The sequence below is a fragment of the Pinus tabuliformis genome, chromosome Q, assembly GCF_031772625.1.
Source record: "Pinus tabuliformis cultivar Carrire ecotype Pingquan chromosome Q, CPIR1, whole genome shotgun sequence".
Lineage (NCBI taxonomy): Eukaryota > Viridiplantae > Streptophyta > Pinopsida > Pinales > Pinaceae > Pinus > Pinus tabuliformis.
Genome location: NC_142296.1, coordinates 1,130,050,011 through 1,130,069,493, shown reverse-complemented (window position 1 = coordinate 1,130,069,493; position 19,483 = coordinate 1,130,050,011). Strand labels below are relative to the sequence as shown.

General features: G+C 36.7%; 1 pseudogene; it reads right to left on the bottom strand.

The window, feature by feature from the left end:
* Positions 1 to 12,065: 12,065 nt before the first annotated feature.
* On the bottom strand, positions 12,066 to 15,817 carry LOC149223516 (putative pentatricopeptide repeat-containing protein At3g25970; annotated as a pseudogene).
* Between the last annotated feature and the right edge of the window lie 3,666 nt (positions 15,818 to 19,483).

The window sequence follows — 19,483 nt, the reverse complement described above, 5'->3', positions numbered from 1 at the left end:
TGAATGATTTTTACTTCTTTAGATTAGAATATTTTATTTAGTTAGATTATTATAGTATTCTTATTCATCAAACAACTATCAAATCATAAACGATAAAGAGACAAGATACACATTATGTAGGCAATCAGTGAGGGCCAAAACCTCTCCAACTTGAGAGGAAAATCCAAAATGAATTCTTCTTCTTATAAGACCAAGACTCTTGACACAACAACCTCTCCAAGACCAAGTCACAAGATCCTTCTTCACTACTTCTTCTTCTTTCCCAAGTCAACACAAGTCAAACTACCTTCATGCATTGCAATTCTCAACTACCCTGAAATTTCGGTTCCTTTCCACAGACTTGCAATTTGTACCTCTGCAATTTCACACATGGGAGGTGAGGGAGAGAGTTTAGGGATGCTTTCCTCCTTTGCTTTACTTGAAGACTTCTCTTGGTGATCTTGGCTAGCAAGGGAGCTGGAATGGAGACCCTTTTGATGAATTTCTTAAGGACTGATATGTTACTACTACAGAAACCCTAGTTTTTGCCACATGTGCGAGGAGATTAACCCAAAAACAGTGCCAAAGATCTTTTCTCTTCTTCTCTTCCTTCTCACTGGTTAGGAGGTTGTTCTTCTTGTGATTTTCGTGCTTCTTATCTTGTCTTGGATGCTTAAACGAATTATGCCCTTGGTGAGGCCGAGGTTTCCCTGTATATAGTGGCTTGTTCATCAAAATAATTCAACTTATCCTTGTGACAAGGCCGACATGCCCTTTCTAGAATCATCCTTAGGACGACTTCAAGGATAGCTTGTGACATGGTCTTGGAGGGTTAACAAATTTTATTTTACAATTACTACATGCCCAAATCGGTCTTCAATCCTTGCCATTGACTTTACTGTAATTTATGACATAATGACCAACCTAATAGCTCACAATGGGAGCTTCAACTAAAAATAAAATTCCTTGATCATGAAACCCATGATTCAAGCATTCCAAAAATAATTTTATTTTCTTCTTTACATTAATTAAAAAAAATCATAATTACAAATTTCATTATGAATACTGAACCGTAGTTACATTTTTCAACATGTATATAATTGTAGATATTGTGTCGAGTTGTGTTTATAAAGCTCCATAAACAGTATGATTAGTTGATGGTTGAAGAAAATGTGTGTAAGTATATGTGTTGGCCATTGTAAAATATCATATCGAGTTGTGTTATAAATCTCCAGTAAGCAGTATGTTTATCATGTTTCAGCAGTTTGGTATATTGTAAATATTGCAATTAGTTGTGTTATAAAGCTCCATACGCGGTATTTTTGCTAGTCATAAGTGTCATAGAACACCGAGGACAGTGTTTCCCCAAGGGGGATGGTTTTGTAACAGCCTCTGGTTGATTTTCCATGTAAATAAAATAAGACCAAGGTCATGGGACATGTATTCCAAGTTGAATTGAAAACAAACATCATAATGGGCATCACTTGCGGTTTATTAATGGCTATGGAAATTGGCAAAAGCATTGGCAAAGAAAAAGAGACAATAATTGGAATTTAATTATGAGAAATAAAGGAAAATAGGAGAAAAGGAAAGTGCAGAAACACATATTTGCATGCAAGGAAATTAGAGGAAAATGAAAGAAAAAGGAAAAATAAAAAGAAGAGACTAGACGTCAACGATAAAAAGGCATCAGAGAAACAATACGTAGCTTTTTCCCATCTTTGGAATACGTGTAGCAAAGGAAAGAGAACACGCACTTGGATAAGAAAGCAAAGGAAGGAAAAGGACAAACAATGGAAAGCTAAGGAAAGCAAGGAGAAGGTTGGATCAATACCTTTAGTAGGAAGATCTTGCAGGTAATAGGTTGCATGTGTGATTTCCATGTTGGGATTTGAATGCATGGTACATGCATTTGTTTATTTGGTTCATTTGTTGTCATTGGCATGACTTTTGCTTGGTTTGACAATGGTTTCATCCTTGTCCTGCCATCTCTTGGATAACTATGGTGTGATCGGATTCATTCTTGGTTGAGCCTTGGATTTTTGGAATGTTTCGGAACTGGGTGAGGTGGTCTCAGGAAAATCCTAAGGGATGGGGGTGGAGATGGTTTTCTTTGGGGAGCCCTCGACAGGTAGGTGGAGACTGGAAAATTCCTCAAGGTATGGTGAATGAATTCTTGGGCATCTAAGCTTGGTTTGGTTTTGTGATCTCGGGACTGGTTTAGGTGAGATCACGATAGCTTGAGGGTGGAGGTGGTTTAACTTATAGAGTCCCTAGTTGATTATGTCTTGGTTTATCCCACCAGATCTCACATTCATGCTTGGAATATGGCACAAGGGTGACTGGATGAAAGAAATATTTGGTTCAGCCCAGTCTATAGTCGGGTGGTACATTGAAGTCCTTAAATTGGTTGCCTTTTGTGTAAGTTAATATTACTTATTCTTCTAATGTAATTAATGAGAACATATATTCATTGTTTGATGATTTTATGATAGATTTGTTATGGTTGATATTCTGGTTATAAGAATGGTTCTATGATGTGCTCTAGTTATGGCTCTTGTTCATGATTTGATAAGTATTTGATTGGTTGATGAATGCATGGGCTAACAAGTGTTGTTGTAGCTAGGCTTGAGAGGGCATTGAGCCTTCTTGGTGATTCTTAGATGAAGTTTAGAAGTTTATGATCAGATATGGATTCATGATTTGTAGCTTATATGTTTACCATATGTTTGATGAAATGTCTATTGTGTACTAGGCATATCTAGGTCATATCTTGTTCAAGTTCGAATAGTTGATATTGTTATCATCTTAATCATGATTCTGAAAAGTTACATGCAGTTATGGGCATGGTATGGAGGCTAGCTTGAAAAGGTGGTAGAAATCCATGAACCACATGCACATAATTAGAATATTTGGGTCATAACTACATGGAAATAGGCTTATGGGTGTGGTTGGAGCCTCATAATCGCATGCATGCTATGTTATGGGTGTGGTTGGGGTGTTAGGCTTGTGGAAAAACAATTACAGCTTAGGATCTGATCATTAGAGGTTGTGGACTAGCTTCTAGTTGATCTAATGCTCTTGAGAGATATCAATAGGTTTTTAGATTATAGGCCCCACTTCCATAACTAGAACTTGGAGGTTTGGTCATGTCATAGTACCACTCAACTCATGTTTACCCTAAAGAGCTTGTAAAAGTGGGAAAATGTGGGGTGGCGCGTTACAGGGTTATGATGTCATCTTCAATAGAGGTAAGACTTACCTCAAGCACTTAGCTTTTGGATCAATGAAACAGATTGGTGTGAGGATGGAGAATCTCTATAGGTTGCATGTTGAGACACGCGTAACCTTGAGCAACAAGGTAGGAAGTGCGCAGATTAGAGATGTGGGAGAACTTTGGCACAGACGCATGTGATACTTGCATCATGGGGCGTTGAAGATCCTTCAGCAGGTAGTGATAGGACTACCACAGTGCATGTTTGATCAGCGTGATGTGTGCAAGGGGTGCACACTTGGCAAGTATGTCAAGTCATATTTTTAGCGCTGAGACAACAAAGCCAAAGGGATTTTGGAACTGCTACATTCAAACTATGTAGGCCCTTCTCTTCTCCATCTCTCATAAGACACGGGTACTATGTGACTTTCATAGATGGTTCTTCTTAGAAAAGGTGGATCTTATTTATGAGAAAGGAGGAGGAGGTCTTCTCCAAGTTCATGGAGTTTAAGGCCTTGGTAGAAAACTAGCCCAGGAGGAATATCAAAGCATTGAGGAGTGACAATGGCAGAGAATATGTCTCTAATGCTTTCAGGGATGTGTGTTCCAAGGAGGGCATGAGGAGAGAGCTTGCAACACCCCATAACCCTTAGTAGAATGGGGTGATTGAGAGGAAGAACCACAAGATAGTTGGAGCGGCGAAGGCAATGTTGCATGACTAGGGATTGCCTATGTTGTTGTGGGTAGAGGCATGCAACACTGTAGTATTTCTATAGAACAATAGTCCACACAGAGTGCTTGGATGAGTTACACTGGAGGAGGCTTTCACATGAAAGAAGCTTGATGTTTCTCATTTTTGCATCTTTGGAACAAAGGTTTACTGCCGTGTGTCCAAAGAGAGAAGGAAGAAGTTGGAGCCCATAGTGGAAAAGGGAATTTTTGTGGGTTACAGTGAGACATCTAAGGTGTAAAGGGTGTATCTACCATCACTCAAGAAGACATTTATCAAGTGGGACATGAGATTTGAGGACGATAGAGCTCTAAGGGAGTCCTTGGAGTGTGAGCAGGTTGGAGTACCTAAGGAGGAGCTACTTGCTCCCAAGTAGGAGCCTCAACGAGTATCACAAAATGAGTCTAAGCTAGGTGGAAAGAGGGTTGCACAAAAGGATGACTAGGAGTCATTAAATATGAGAAGGAGAGACCTAGATGAGTGGAGGCAACCACTTAGCTAGTTACTCCCAACATAAGGAGGAAGACAACCAAGTGGGTTGAGATATTGATTCAAGAGGCCTAGGAGCAATTTGAGACTCCTAGGATGACTAGGGATTGCCTATGTGTTGTGGGCAGAGGCATGCAACACTGTAGTATTTCTATAGAACAATAGTCCACACAGAGTGCTTGGATGAGTTACACTAGAAGAGGCTTTCACAAAAAAGAAGCTTGATGTTTCTCATTTCTGCATCTTTGGAACAAAGGTTTACTGCCATGTTTCCAAAGAGAGAAGGAAGAAATTGGAGCCCATAGTGCAAAATGGAATTTTTGTGGGTTACAGTGAGACATCTAAGGTGTAAAGGGTGTATCTACCATCACTCAAGAAGACATTTATGAAGTGGGACATGAGATTTGAGGAGGATAAAGGTCTAAGGGAGTCCTTGGAGTGTGAGCAGGTTGGAGTACCTAAGGAGGAGCTACTTTCTCCCAAGTAGGAGCCTCAACGAGTATCACAAAATGAGTCTAAGCTAGGTGGAAAGAGGGTTTCACAAAAGGATGACTAGGAGTCATTAAATATGAGAAGGAGAGACTTAGATGAGTGGAGGAAACCACTTAGTTAGTGACTCCCAACATAAGGAGGAAGAGAGCCAAGTGGGTTGAGATATTGATTCAAGTGGCCTAGGAGCAATTTGAGACTCCTAGGATGACTAGGGATTTCCTATGTGTTGTGGGCAGAGGCATGCAACATTGTAGTATTTCTACAAAACAATAGTCCACGCAGAGTGCTTGGATGAGTTACACTGGAAGAGGCTTTCACAAAAAAGAAGCTTGATGTTTCTCATTTCTGCATCATTGGAACAAAGGTTTACTACCATGTGTCCAAAGAGAGAAGGAAGAAGTTGGAGCCCATAGTGGAAAAGGGAATTTATGTTGGTTACAGTCAGACACCTCAGGTGTAAAGGGTGTATCTACCATCACTCGAGAAGATAGTTATTAGGTGGGACATAATATTTGAGGAGGATAGAGCTCTAAGGGAGTCCTTGGAGTGTGAGCAAGTTGGAGTAACTAAGGAGGAGCTACTTTCTCCCAAGTAGTTGCCTCAAAAAGTATCACAAAATGAGTCTCAGCCAGGTGGCAAGAGGGTTGCACAAAAGGATGACTAGGAGTCATTAAAGATGAGAAGGAGAGACCTAGATGAGTGGAGGCATCCACTCAGTTAGTGACTCCCAACACAAGGAGGAAGAGAGACAAGTGGGTTGAGATATTGATTCAAGAGGCCTAGGAGAAATTTGAGACTCCTAGCTTTATGTTCAAGTAAAGCAAGAAGCCACAAGGGTACACCAAATATATGGCACTGATGACCAAGTTGTTGGATTCAAAAACTTCTTGTTATGAGGAGGCAGCCTCTCAGTAGGTTCAATGAGATGCCATGGTGGAGGAATATTCCTCCATCATGAAGAACAATATTTAGGATATCGTGCCACAAATAAAGGGAAGATTAGTAGTAGGCTCACGCTGGGTGTACAAGGTGAAGTATAGAGCAAATGGGAGTGTGGAGAAGTACAAGGCCAGGTTTGTGGCCAAGGGCTTCTCCCAAGTTGAGGGCATCGACTATGATGATGCATTCGCTCCAATGGTAGATTATTCATCCATCGGGACAATTCTAGCTCTTGCAGCGTAGATGGGGTGGAAGATCCACCAGATGAGCGTGAAGACAAAATTCCTCAATGGAGTGGTTGAGGAAGATATTTATATGGAGCAACCAGAGGAATTTGAGACTTAACAGAGACATTCATGTATGTTTGTTGAAGAGAGTTCTTGATTGGCTCAAGCATGCTCTGAGAGGATGGTACACTAGCATTGATAACTACCTTAAGGGATTGGGCTTCACTAAGAGTGAGGCAGATACCAATCTATACTACATCACATTTGGAGGGATTCCACTCATTCTAGTGCTCTACATTGACAACCTTATATTGACTGGAGTAGACAGCTTGATCCAGGATTTTTATGAAGATATTGCAAGAGAGTTTGAGATGAAGGATATAGGGCTTAGCATTATTTCCTTGGGCTAGAGGTATGGCACGGTGATGGGGAAATCTTCTTAGTGTAGGGGAAGTACACTACAAAGATCCTAAAGAGGTTTCATATGCAGGATTGCAGGCCCATGACCATGCCTCTAGTTACAAACTGGAGGAAGGTGGACGTTAGTAGAGTAGAGCAAGTAGATGCTACATTGTAAATTTAGCTCATTGGGTCATCGATGTACTTAGTCAACACATAGCCTGATATTTGTTTTGCAGTGAACCAGTTGAGTTAGTTTACGATGGGTCCCACCAAAGTTCACTGGGTTGTTGTGAAGCATGATTTGAGGTATCTCAGAGGCACAAAAAATTATGGATTATGGTACAGACATGTTGATGGAGTGAGGCTTGAGGGTTTCACAGATGCAGATTGAGATGAGAGCTCCACAGATCAGAAGAGTACTTCAGGCTGTGTCTTCAACATTGGGTCAGCAGTGGTTTCCTAGTTCAGTAGGAAGCAGAGATCAGTTGCACTCGGTTCATAGAGGCCAAATACATGGTTGTCAGCTTGGTAGGATGTGAGGCTATTTGAATGAGGAAGTTTCTTGTGGGACTTTTCAAGCAAAGGATGGAGCCCGCTGTGATACATTGTGACAATCAGAGTTGCAATAAGCTCTCTGAGAATTCAGTATTTCATGATCACTCCAAGCATATCGAGATCATGTATCATCATTTTAGGGATTGTGTGCAGAAAGGGATAGTGAAGGTACTGTACATTCCAACAAAGGAGTAGACAATATATATTTTTGACCAAGGCATTGGCAAGAGGGAGTTTCATCTATTTCAGAGATAAGTTGGGAGTTGTACAAAATCCCTTCCTTGCTAGAGGGAGTGTTGTAAATGTGGCGAGTGAAGGTCTTCTAGCATGTGCCTTGGCCAATGAAGACCACAAATTTGTCTTTCTCTAGCATGAGTGCGAGCTCATGACATAGGCTTTAGTTACAATGAGTTTATTTCTAGTTTAATGGAATGATCATCAAGTTTGCATACGTAGTGTTCGAGTTTCAGTTACGTGGAGTCTTCTTCAGTTTGATTCCAAGATGAGGTGGCAGTGACAAGTTCAATAAGAATGAGTTAAGTCTTCAGTCTTGATTGAAGAGAGAATGAGTTAAGACTCCAGTGTCGATTGGAAAGAGAATGAGTAGAACTCTTAGTTAACTCACAATCACAACTCAAACTTCTAAACTGAATTGGGCCTTCTTGCATGCTCGAATTCTATCTATAAAGAGGAGGACAAAGGCACAAGATCGATCACCTTGTGAGATCATTCTTTGTGTCTATGTGCAGAATTGAGGAGCTTGTGCACTAGGAAATAGGAGGCCACAAGTGTGCAAGGAAGCAGGGGATTTTCTTTAGGAAATAGGAGCTCAATTGTGTGCTAGGAAATAGGATAAGTGTGCAAGGAAATAGGGGCTCTAGTGCGCAAGGAAATAGGAATTGGGATCAAGGATTCTCAGGGCATGTCAAGGTTGTTCAACAGGAGAACAATTGTGTTCTCAGAGATAGATTGTTGGCTATAGTAAGCAGTGTGAACTGTAATAGATTCAATTGTTCAAGAACAATCAATAAAATTCCACAACAAAGAACGCAAATTTTCCCTTTTGGGTTTCCTGGGTAAACTAGCATGCCAATTTGTGTGCATGTATTTTTATCTCGTGATCATTTTCCGCTACTTATAAATTGTTAAGAAACTCTATATCTTGGTGAAAGTATATTTGGTTTCAATTTTTAGTTGCCTTGTTTTCAATAAATTCATCTAAGTAGTTGCAGAGTTTCAAGAGAAAATTTAACAAACCTTGATGACAACAGTGCACTTAAGGCAGAGGGCATGTTAGGGTCTTACCCTACCCTTCCTATGATGGGATACTTGGGAGTTAGTAATTAATTTACGAGATTGTCTTCTTTAAATAAGGCCCATTAACTCAATATGAAAGGGTCATATTTATTAAATAAGGCCCATCAAGTGGTCAGTAACCATAATGATAGGACCACATGTTAGAGTTTTGCTAGAGAAGCAATTTATAGAGCTAATAGGCTATGCACTATTTTGCCAAGTATTGTTATTGTATTGTAGCTCCACTGAAGAAGGTTTCCCTTGAAGAGGCCAATAAACAATACTCTTTTTGGATTAATAACACAAGAGTTATATTTCACAAATTCTATATTATTGTCTCTCTTATTTCATTTCAAGTTGTCTTTAAGTTTGACCTTTTGAAAAAATTTCTGGTTTATTTTTCGATCTAATTTGTCTAGAATCCAACACGGATTCATTGAAATCACAAGTTTGATGGGTGAAATTTGCACAATTGAAGTGCCTAGGGGTTTTTCAAGGTGATGAATCCATATATGCAGTCAAAAAATCAATTTAAACAATACAAATCAAGATTTCACCAAAAATTTCTCCGCCGGATTCCGCCCAAAAATCCACCAAAAACTCCAAAAAAATCGCACTTAAACAATTCCATTTAATTTTTCGTACTTGTATTTCGTGAATAATTGCTCAATAATCACTATTTTTCTTAATTAAGTACATTATAGATAATAACTCGCATACAACCTTTTTGTGATATTTGAGGCATGTCTCATGAATCAAATCCTTCTTCCCATTAAAATAACACGTCTCTTCCTTCTTACCCTTCTAACCCCTCTCAAGTCTTTATTCCCACCTTTCAGCACTTTCACAATGAAGACAATGTAATGGCTTTCTCAATATTGGAGCTGCTTTACTTGGAAAATTATCTTTAAAATTTTCCTTTTATGACTTTTCACAAACACTTTTCCAACAACTTAGTTTCTTTGGATGATTTGTATGAAAATAATGCAGAATTCATGCAATAAAAATCAATAGAACACTGCTAGCTAATCTGGGTCATACAATACACCAAGAAGGAAAACAAACTCAAATTTATTTTTATTAATCTAGATAAGACAATTACAGGCAATCTTATTCAAGAGCTTGGAATTTACTACAACAATAGCTTTTCAAGAACTCGGTCCCTTCAGCATTGCCCTTCAACGAAATTATTGAATTTTTCGAGCATTAACTCGAACTCGATAATAACTCGATCTTGCCAAGATCAACTCGGTCTGCACATGAATAATTGGGGTGCTCCACAACAAGCAATGCGGTCCTTCATGCCTTCGGTAGATAATGCCACCCTAAATTATGCTTTCAATGACCATTCAAGCCGTTGGAATAGGAACTTCGGTTCAGAGAATAAGAGAAAATAAAACTCATTTTCAGCTCTATGAACACCTACAAATAAGTTTCTCCAATAAGTGCTTGTGAGTGGATCTGTGTGATCTCTTCTCTGTTCTGAAGCACAATTGAGAGATTTGATGTGAACCCTCCTCATCGACTGACTGAGAGGGGTGTATCGTTGCAACACCGAAACCAATCTGGCCAGATCAACTAGGGCGGATCTCACACCACTGAAACTATCCTCCTTACACAGTTTCACACCATTACATTCAAGGTCAGATTTCACAATCAATATGAGACCATCACCAATGCATAACCAAGAGTGAGTTCCAATTCGCCTTTCAGAATACCATGGATCATCAAAATACCATGGATCTACCTTTATTTACCTTTTTCCCACTCGATAATATAAATATAAAGTGACTACATCAAGTTTTATTTCTTAATTAGTCAAAAGTTCAGTAAATAATCATTTCTTAATTTAATTATTCAATAGCACCTTAAAGATGCCATTAGATAATAAAATTAAAATAAATTGTCTCCTTTCTCTGTTCTCGGAAAGGGACATTACAGACAAGGTTTTGGACATCCTCCATTCTTGCTCCAACTTTTTAATGCTTTGTGCCTTTTTAGAAGAAATCATCCGAAATATTTTCAAAGGTAAGCATTTTCTCACGAGCATGGACACCTTGCACAAAGGCTTTCTCGGGTGCAGAGAAACCATTTAGTGCAATGGGCACTAACTCCTCATCGGTGATCTTCATCCCAATTGCAAAACTTTAATCTCTAAGCTTGACGATATTCATCAGGTAGCTTGCAAATTATGTCTGCACTTGTAAGAAGCGAAGTTGGAAGCTCCTCCTAGGCAGCTTCTCCTTGAGAGAAGACATCCTGAATTTAGCCATTCCAGCAACTCCTTGAACACACTTCAAACAAGCAGATCAGCCAAAAAACAAATCACTAACTTTTCACAAGTTCAGATTGCCTTTCATAGACATAAACCAACCCTCCAATCATTGGAACTTCTTGGGCATCCACCCATTAACCCCTCACGGGTCCTTGTTCCTATCTAAGGCACTTCAATCTCTTGATTTTTCTGAGCATCACACCCATTGAAATCTTCCAATAACAACTACCTCTCACAAACAGCAACCTTCACAATATGCTAGAGGGAAGAATTCAGAAGCATAATATTGATACATGTTAAATTTTCATCTCATGACAATCAGATCTGCACTCACTAGAATAAATCCTACAGAAGGACTTAAAGATAGCTTAACCACTCATCAAAAATTCGAATCTGAAATTACCGAAACTTAGGATTGATTATTCAGGAGTGTAGACACAACATATTACGAGAATAGATAAAACCAGCAAAGAACTAATACTAACTCGATGAAAGAGAAAATCTGGGAATGAAAGTCAGCTTGCTCTAAAACTCTAGCAGCAATCGCATTTCTGACAGTTAGCTATGGAAAGAGAAATTATAACAGTTTGGTGTCACACTCAAAAAACACACTCCAGCCTAACTTAGTGTGTCCTCTATCTTTTATAGATAAGGGAAGAAAGGAGTTAAAAAACAAAAAGGCATTGTCTAAACATAGGTTTTGGAAATTTTGGCTGGAATCTGGTGAAATCTTGATCTTTGTTGTTTAAAATCGGTTGACTGCGTATAGAGATTCAGCACCCTGCAAAACCCCTGGGGCACTCATAGTATGGAGTGTTCATAACTTAAAATTGTGATTCCAACAAATCCCTGCTGGATTTTGGGCAAATCAAACCAGAAAATAAGCCGAAAAACCCTGCACCATCCAAAAACATATAACAGATAGACTATGTCCAACAAAAAAGTGACCCCAAATCAATGCAGCCACAGGGATGAATGAATGTGCCCTCATGAAAAGAGTGCATCCGGCAATCAATTTGCCGTCAAGAACGAGTGAACTCCATTATGGGAAGAGTAACTCCCAAAAATGAATGTGTCTTTCATGGCAAGTGTGACCCACCTACAGTATCAATCCAGCAATAAGTTGCACCCTACCTCACGTAACTCCCAAAACCAAAAATAAGCATAAAAGGGCTTCATAAGCAATGTTTCCTCGTGAAATTCACTTGCACAAGTGCACCCTATTCAAGCAATGAACCAAATCGATTTGCTACGGTGCTACCCAATAACCATGGCTTAATGGATCTGCTCAATAACTCACTAAAGCTGAAATGGAGCAGCTCAGACAACCAAGTAAAATTAACATAACCTACATTAGTAAATTGGTTCAGCTTGAACTCGCAAACAGCCAACTGAAATTTATATGCCAATCTGTTCAAGGAAAATGATATATTTTCGACAGAATAGAGCTTTTCCGTGACAAGTATCTGAAGAGCAAGGTCAAATGACAAAAGTATATTAGGAAACTAGTTCAGAATGATACTGTGAATAGTGAAGTAAATCCAGTCTTCAATAGTTATTTGCAAAAGAATATTCACATCACTAGCCCAAGCTGCTTTACCTTACAAATAACTCCACATTTGAACTTGACGTTCCTTAGAAATTAAATGTAGGAACATTAATAACGGAATGCCATATTGGGTAATTGTCATTCACAGACAAACATAAGTAACGAAATCTACAATCTTCGAATGGCATAGCCTTTCAGCATGCTCAAATATTCCACGACACATGTTCGATGGTGATCTCCAAAGTCATGTAATAAAATGCTTGTGGCAATGCTTGTGGTTCTCAGGTTTTTGCAATAAATGAATTAATGGAAGCATGTCACTAGTGGGTTTCTTAGACAAATGAATAGAAGAAGCACAGGACCTGGTACGCTTCAGTGTTATACAACATGTCCATCGTTTTAAGATTTATATGAATCTGACTGGATTCATCATTAAGTTAAAGAGGTACAGTCTATCCGGCCCAATCGAGCTTCTTCAAAATTCCAGTGTCAAAACTGAACTGTATCCACATTCTCATCCACCACTTTTTCTATTGTCAAATTCAAAAATAGATCCTTCATCCAAAGCAGATTACAAGTAATCTTAAAATTTGTTTCCTCCTCATTTTTATGGCCTTGGCCAAATTTCTAGAGCACAGCTGCAAACGTATTGTGCTAGAGATGAAAATCACTTGGTTTAGGGGCTGTATACTGCTTAGCATCACCGATAATCCACACAAGAACACTTTCCTGATCTGAAATGATGGATAATGGTTAGCATCTCTATGGAGGATTTGATGCATTTCTATCTTAGAAATGAACTCGATAGCTGTAAGGCAGTCACCGGCATAAAGTTTTTAGATTACTCAGATAGGTGCACCAAAGGGTATCCTCATAATCCTGAAAACATTGCTAGTTTTTCACTATGGTAGCAAAGAGTGTTTAGCTTCTACTAAACATCATGCATCACAAAATTAGTATTGGGCACATAGCCTGCCGCCTTCATCTTGCCCATTAATTCTTCCAATTTTAAATATATCTCCTCTGTTTGTGGATGGGACCTGTCTTCGGCATTAAATGTATGAACTGTGTTCTTAATCTCAATCCAACTGCACCCTGGCTCCTTTTTCAACCCCTTCTCTCTCATCATTTTTCTCATTTTTGCACAATCATCCCACCTGCCAGCTGCAGCATATATATTTGACATCAGAACATATGCTACATCTTCTTGTGGCTCTAACTCAAGGAGATATTTTGCCGCATGTATCCCAAGCTCAATATTGCCATAGGTTGCACAAGCACCAAGTAAGGTCCGCCACACTGTACCATCAGGCTTAAATGGCATTTTGTTAATGAAATCCATTGCTTCTTCCAAGTGGCCAGCACGTCCAAGAATATCAACAGTACAGGCATAGTGTTCCATTCTTGGTGGGATGCCATGATTGCATCCCATCGAATTAAAGTAGCAGACCCCTTCATCGACTAAACCTGCATGACTGCATGCAGAAAGAACACTAACAAAAGTGATGTGGTCTGGTTTCATGCCTGCCTCTTGCATTTGCTCAAAGAGTTGGAGGGCCTTCTTGCAATGCCCATGCTGTGCATATCCAGCAATCATTGCATTCCAGGATACTGCACACTGTTTAGAGGTTTCATCAAATACTTTGCACGCATACTCTATTACCCCACACTTACCATACATGTAAACAATGGCACTCCCTACAAAGGCATCCATCACAAAACCGGTTTGAGCAATCTGGGCATGAACCTGCTTGCCCTGTTCTAAAGCTGCTAGGCTTGCACATGCCCTCAGGACACTGGAAAAGGTAAAACTTGTCTTGCCTTGTGCAAGTATGTTGCATTTGACAGTAAAATTTCAAAGCCTCTTCACCATGCCCATGGTGGGCATAGCCTGCAATCAATGCATTCCATGAAACCACATCTCGTTTAGTCATGTTGTTAAACACTTTACTAGCATACTCCACACAGCCAGAAGTGAGATACATGGTGATCAGAGCATTCCTTACAGGTGTCTCTGACTCAAGTCCAATTTTCATAGCATGGGCATGGACACCCTTCCCTTGCTCCAAGACTCCTGGGTTGCCACAGGCACTAAGGATGCTAGTTAATGTAAATTTGTCTATCATCATGCCCATTTGCCTCATTTGAGTGAAGAATCTCAGGGCCTGCTCAGTATATTCATTGTAGGCATAACCAGCGATCATGGCATTCCATGAAACCAAATCTGGCGCATTCATCGTCTCAAATACCATTTCTGCATCCCTGATATGCTCACATTTGGCATATACTGTGACAAGCGCATTTCCCACAACAACATCAGACTCTAGTCCATATTCAATAACCTTAGCATGGACTTGCCTAACCTGCTCAGGAGCCTCTGAACTAGCGAATGAAGTAACAACACTGGCAAAGGTCGATTGATCAGGAGTCGCGCCTCCCCTCTGCATTCGGTTGAATTGTTCAAGGGCTTCTTCAACATAACCGTTTTGAGAATATCCTGCTATGAGAGCATTCCACGAAACCGTATTCGGCTCAGGCAGTTCATCAAAAGCTCTCTGTGAATCGTCTGTTCTGCCGCATTTTCCATACATGTCAAGGAGCGCACTTCCCGCGTGAACATCACCTTCATATCCTGTCTTTATGATGTGGGTATGAATTTGTTCGCCTTGTTGCAGAGCTGCTAAACTCGCAGACGCTCGCAGGGCGCTACCAAAGGTGAATTCATTCGGTTTCATGCCTGCCTTCTGCATTTGCTCAAAAAGCTTCAGGGCATCGTCAGCCCAACCACGCTGGGAATATCCCGAAATTATTGTATTCCATGAAATAACATCTCGTTCAGGTATTTTGTCAAATACTTGGCGTGCTTCCATCAAACTCCCACATTTGGCATACATGTTGACGAGGTTATTGCTCGTGAACATGTCTAGATCAGCGCTAATTTTCAGGATGTGGGCGTGAACTTTCTTGCCCGTCTTCAAAGCTCTGGAATTGGCACATCTCTGCAACAGGTTATTATAGACAGTCAAGTCTGTCCACATGCCTTCTGCATTTTCAAACTGGTGCATGGAATCCAGCACCTCTGTCAATCTTCCAGCTCTGGAAAATTTAACCACATGATCAGAAGTTACATAAGAAGCTACATCGGTTCTATGTTCTTCTACTGATTGCCATTCAATGGCCATGGCAGCAAATGTTTTACTAATCGTACGCCCTTTGAACAACGCTGTTGGATTCCATAGTCGAAAAAAACAATCAACTGCAACATATGGGTTGTTGTGATGGAAGGAATGAAGTCTCTTGAAATTTACATTGGTTAAAATAGAGATGCCGAATTTCATCATTCATTCATGCCAAAAGATTTCGTATAAAGACATTATCAACCCACAGCTACTCAATCCAACCCTGAAATCCAGAGCATGGAGACATCATCGAACAAGTAAAAGAATGGACGCTCAATTCAAACCTGAAATCCAGAGCATAAAGCTATCATCGATTAATAAACAAATGGACACTTAATCCAAGCCTGAAATCGAGAGCATGGTTTCTTGAAAAAGTAAGATATGGAGAAACCATTGAAAAAAATCTACTGGTATCCTAGTGTTTTCTTAGCAGGAAAAGGAGTCTGTGTTTTTTATTTAAAAGATTGAGATGTAAGTAAAAAAGCTCAAGAGGTGTGTATGAGCTAGTTGATATGTGGTTTGGTGTTTTACATTTATATATTTAGATTTTAGGATGGTTAGAATAAAAATTATATGAAATAAAAATTATACGAGGAGTATTTCAATTGGTAAGTTTTCACATAATTTTGATGATAATATTTTACATTTTTACTCAATTTAATTCAAATGATATTATTTCATATTCTCACATAATTTTGATGAAAACATCTCACATTTTCACACAATAATATTATTTAGCATTCTTACATAATTCTATTCACAACATCTCACTTATTTTCAAATTTAAAAATAATATTGAAAATACAAATAACTCACTTTTTTTTTCTTTAATGTTACCTTATTAAAAAAACAATAATTCTACAACATGTTTATAGAAAAAAGATTCATGATAAATATTTACATGTAAACTTGGCATCATTTTTTAAGTTCAAAAACTTAGTATCATCAATACTTGCATGACCATTCATAGAATCATGTATTATATACCAAGAACATATAAAGAAAGGTAACATTAGCATTATATTTTTCCTTTCTTAAACTATGGGATAAATGATGAATTTAGCACCCTAAAAAAAAATATTAATGAAAATGTATACATGTGTTTACTCTATTCTATGCTCTTGACCATTCATTAAATCATCTATTATATACCAAGAACATGTAAAGAGAGATAACATGAGTATCATCAATACTTGCATGACTATTCATTGAATTATCTATTATATACCAAGAACATGTAAAGAGAGGTAACATTAGCATTATATTTTTCTTTTCTTAAATGATTGTATAATTGATGAATTTAACAAAAAAAAACTTATTAATGAAAATGTATAAAAGTGTTTACTCTATTCTATGTTCTTGTTAGAATATTTACATTAGAGACACAGGTAAATCTATATATATATATATATATAAAGTTAAGAGGTTGATGTTCGTCAAATATTCTTACTGTTTCGAGAGGTGTTTTCTAGCTGAGTATGGTAGAGATGTAATGCCTTGTCTTGTAAACATTTTGACATGGTAGAATTACATAAAAATAAAATTAAAACATTAAACGTTTTTATTTGGTCAAAATAAAATAAAATAAAAAAATATATTAAAAAAAAAAACTTCATGCTATTCACTCATATTGTATTGACTCGTGCTATTCTTGTGGAATATAGTCTATTTAAAGGAGAAAACTAAGCCAATCTAGACGCATCTTAATTCCAGATCTACCAAGTACTTAGAGGGATCAAATCTATTTTCACTCTAAAAGGGAATCACAGGGATCAAATCTCTTTTCACTCTAAAAGGGATTCATATCTCAGGAGATTTGATCCCTTTTAGGGCTTGGTAGATCGAGAATTAAGATGGATCTAAACTAGTAATATTAGCCACTAAATTTCTTTAAAAAAAATTAATATTATTGTAAAACAAAAACATTATATCAAAAAGAAAATTATAAAAAAAAATTGAAATTAACTTAATATTGAACAATATAATAAGGATGAAAAAATAAATCTAAGTGAAACTTAAAAACTACTATTCATACTCTATTACAAGATTTAGATTGAAGAAAAATGTAAATCTATGCATATTATATTATAAATAAACATTAATTTTATAAAATTTAGAAATTCATAAATACTCTCATAATATCATTGCACTTAAAAAAAATTTACATAAACATTTTCAATTGAATTGAATTGAATTGAATTTGAACCAATATAATAGGAATAAAGAAATACATCTAAGTGGAACTTAAAATTTTTAATTCATTTGCTCCAAGATTGGAGAGCTAGCACTTATCCATGAGATTTTATTTCCTTTGGTATAAAAAAATTATTTCATTTTCCTATTAATTTTTTTTTATCGGTTATTTATATTTATCTATTTTATATATATTATAAAAGTATATTTTTTGAATATAAAAATAAATGATTTCGTGTTGAGATTAAAACATTTAACTTTAAAACAAGAGTTACATAGTAGCTAGTATCTGTCACTTAGTTTAAATATAACTTAATTAAATTAAAAAATATTAAAGACAAAATTTCATCATAAAAATAAAATAACTAATAAAATATTGTATTGTTAAATACCATCACCATAAATTAAGAAATATGATTAACTAATATTGATTATATTAACATATATACACTTTAATATATGTGTATATATATATATATATATATTAAAATATCTTTTTAATATAATAATAAGTCATCATAAAATGAAAAAATGGAGAAAAAATTATAATTCATGAAAATGGAAATAATAGAAAAAATCAAAAATCAAAAAATTAAATAAAAAAAAAAAATAAAACTGAAAACAAAAAATTAGTAACTAATAAAAATGGAAGTTACTAAACAACTCATAATAAGACCTCAACCAAACACCTTACACATAAATAAATTTAAATAATAATAAAAAATAACAAAAAATAAATTCTCAATGTTAAACTATGAATAAAAGACAATTTTTTTAATAATAAACATGGAAAATGTAATTGTCCCCGTTTTATGAAAATTTCAAAATACTTTCTAGAAATATATATACTCATTATTAGGCCATCTATATTTCTTAATTTAAAGGGTTTTTCTAGAATTTTTTGGGTAGTATATTGTGTACATAAACCCTCTTTCTATTGAGTTATCTTCATCATTTTCATTATAATACATCTTATTAATGTCATTCTCATTCTATTTCATTCACATGGTTTTCGAGGTGGTATTCTTGTTCTTCCTCTCCTTTTTGCATTGTCTCTGCGCTTTCAAGAACTAAAGGCACGGAGAGATGGGTTGATGAATCCACTGTATTAAAACATTTTTAATATAAATATATTTGTGGCATCACTACCAAATATCATTTTACAACTTCGACTAAACCAATAGAAGGCACTTATAATTTTGTAGGATCGTCCTTTTAAAGTGGGTCACCACACTACTTCTCGGATACAATAGGGAATTGCTTCCTATAAGTGAACATTAAAAAGTTTGAAGGCATTGGTGTCCTAACTTGGGTGAGCCAATTGGAAAACGAACAAAACGAATTGGTATTTTCGAGAGGTTAAAACATTTGTGTCATTAAACTTGATGTTATTGCCTAGAATTTAGACTATGAAAGTATGAATATCAAATTCAAAATTGTGAAAAATGTTTGATAATGCGAACCTTAAATTCAAAAAATGAATATTATATGAATAGTGCGAAAAATACATTTAAATATTTGAATATTAAATTCCATATTTGTAATATTGGATTATAATAGTTTTTATTTCAATATTTTTTAATTCAATAGACATTAGTTATAATAGGGAGATTCAATAAGCTTATGGGATAGCTCAATTGGTAATCAATATATTATGAAGTATTGTGTAAATTGTGAGATTTAAGGTTCAAATCTCTCCATGGGTGTTTATCCTACAAAAAAAAATTAAAATTTAATAGAAGCAAAATAAAAGTCATTGTATTCAATAATTATGCATTTTTATTAAAATATTTACAATAGACTTCCAACAAGGATGATCATCAACACTGTTGATGTAAACATGTGATATCAATACACTCAAAGTGAGGATTACTAAATGGTCATGCTTCCCAAGTTTTTCACCTCATTTGCAAGCATTATAACTGTAATACCATATATTTACATGACCCACATCCTAGACAAGG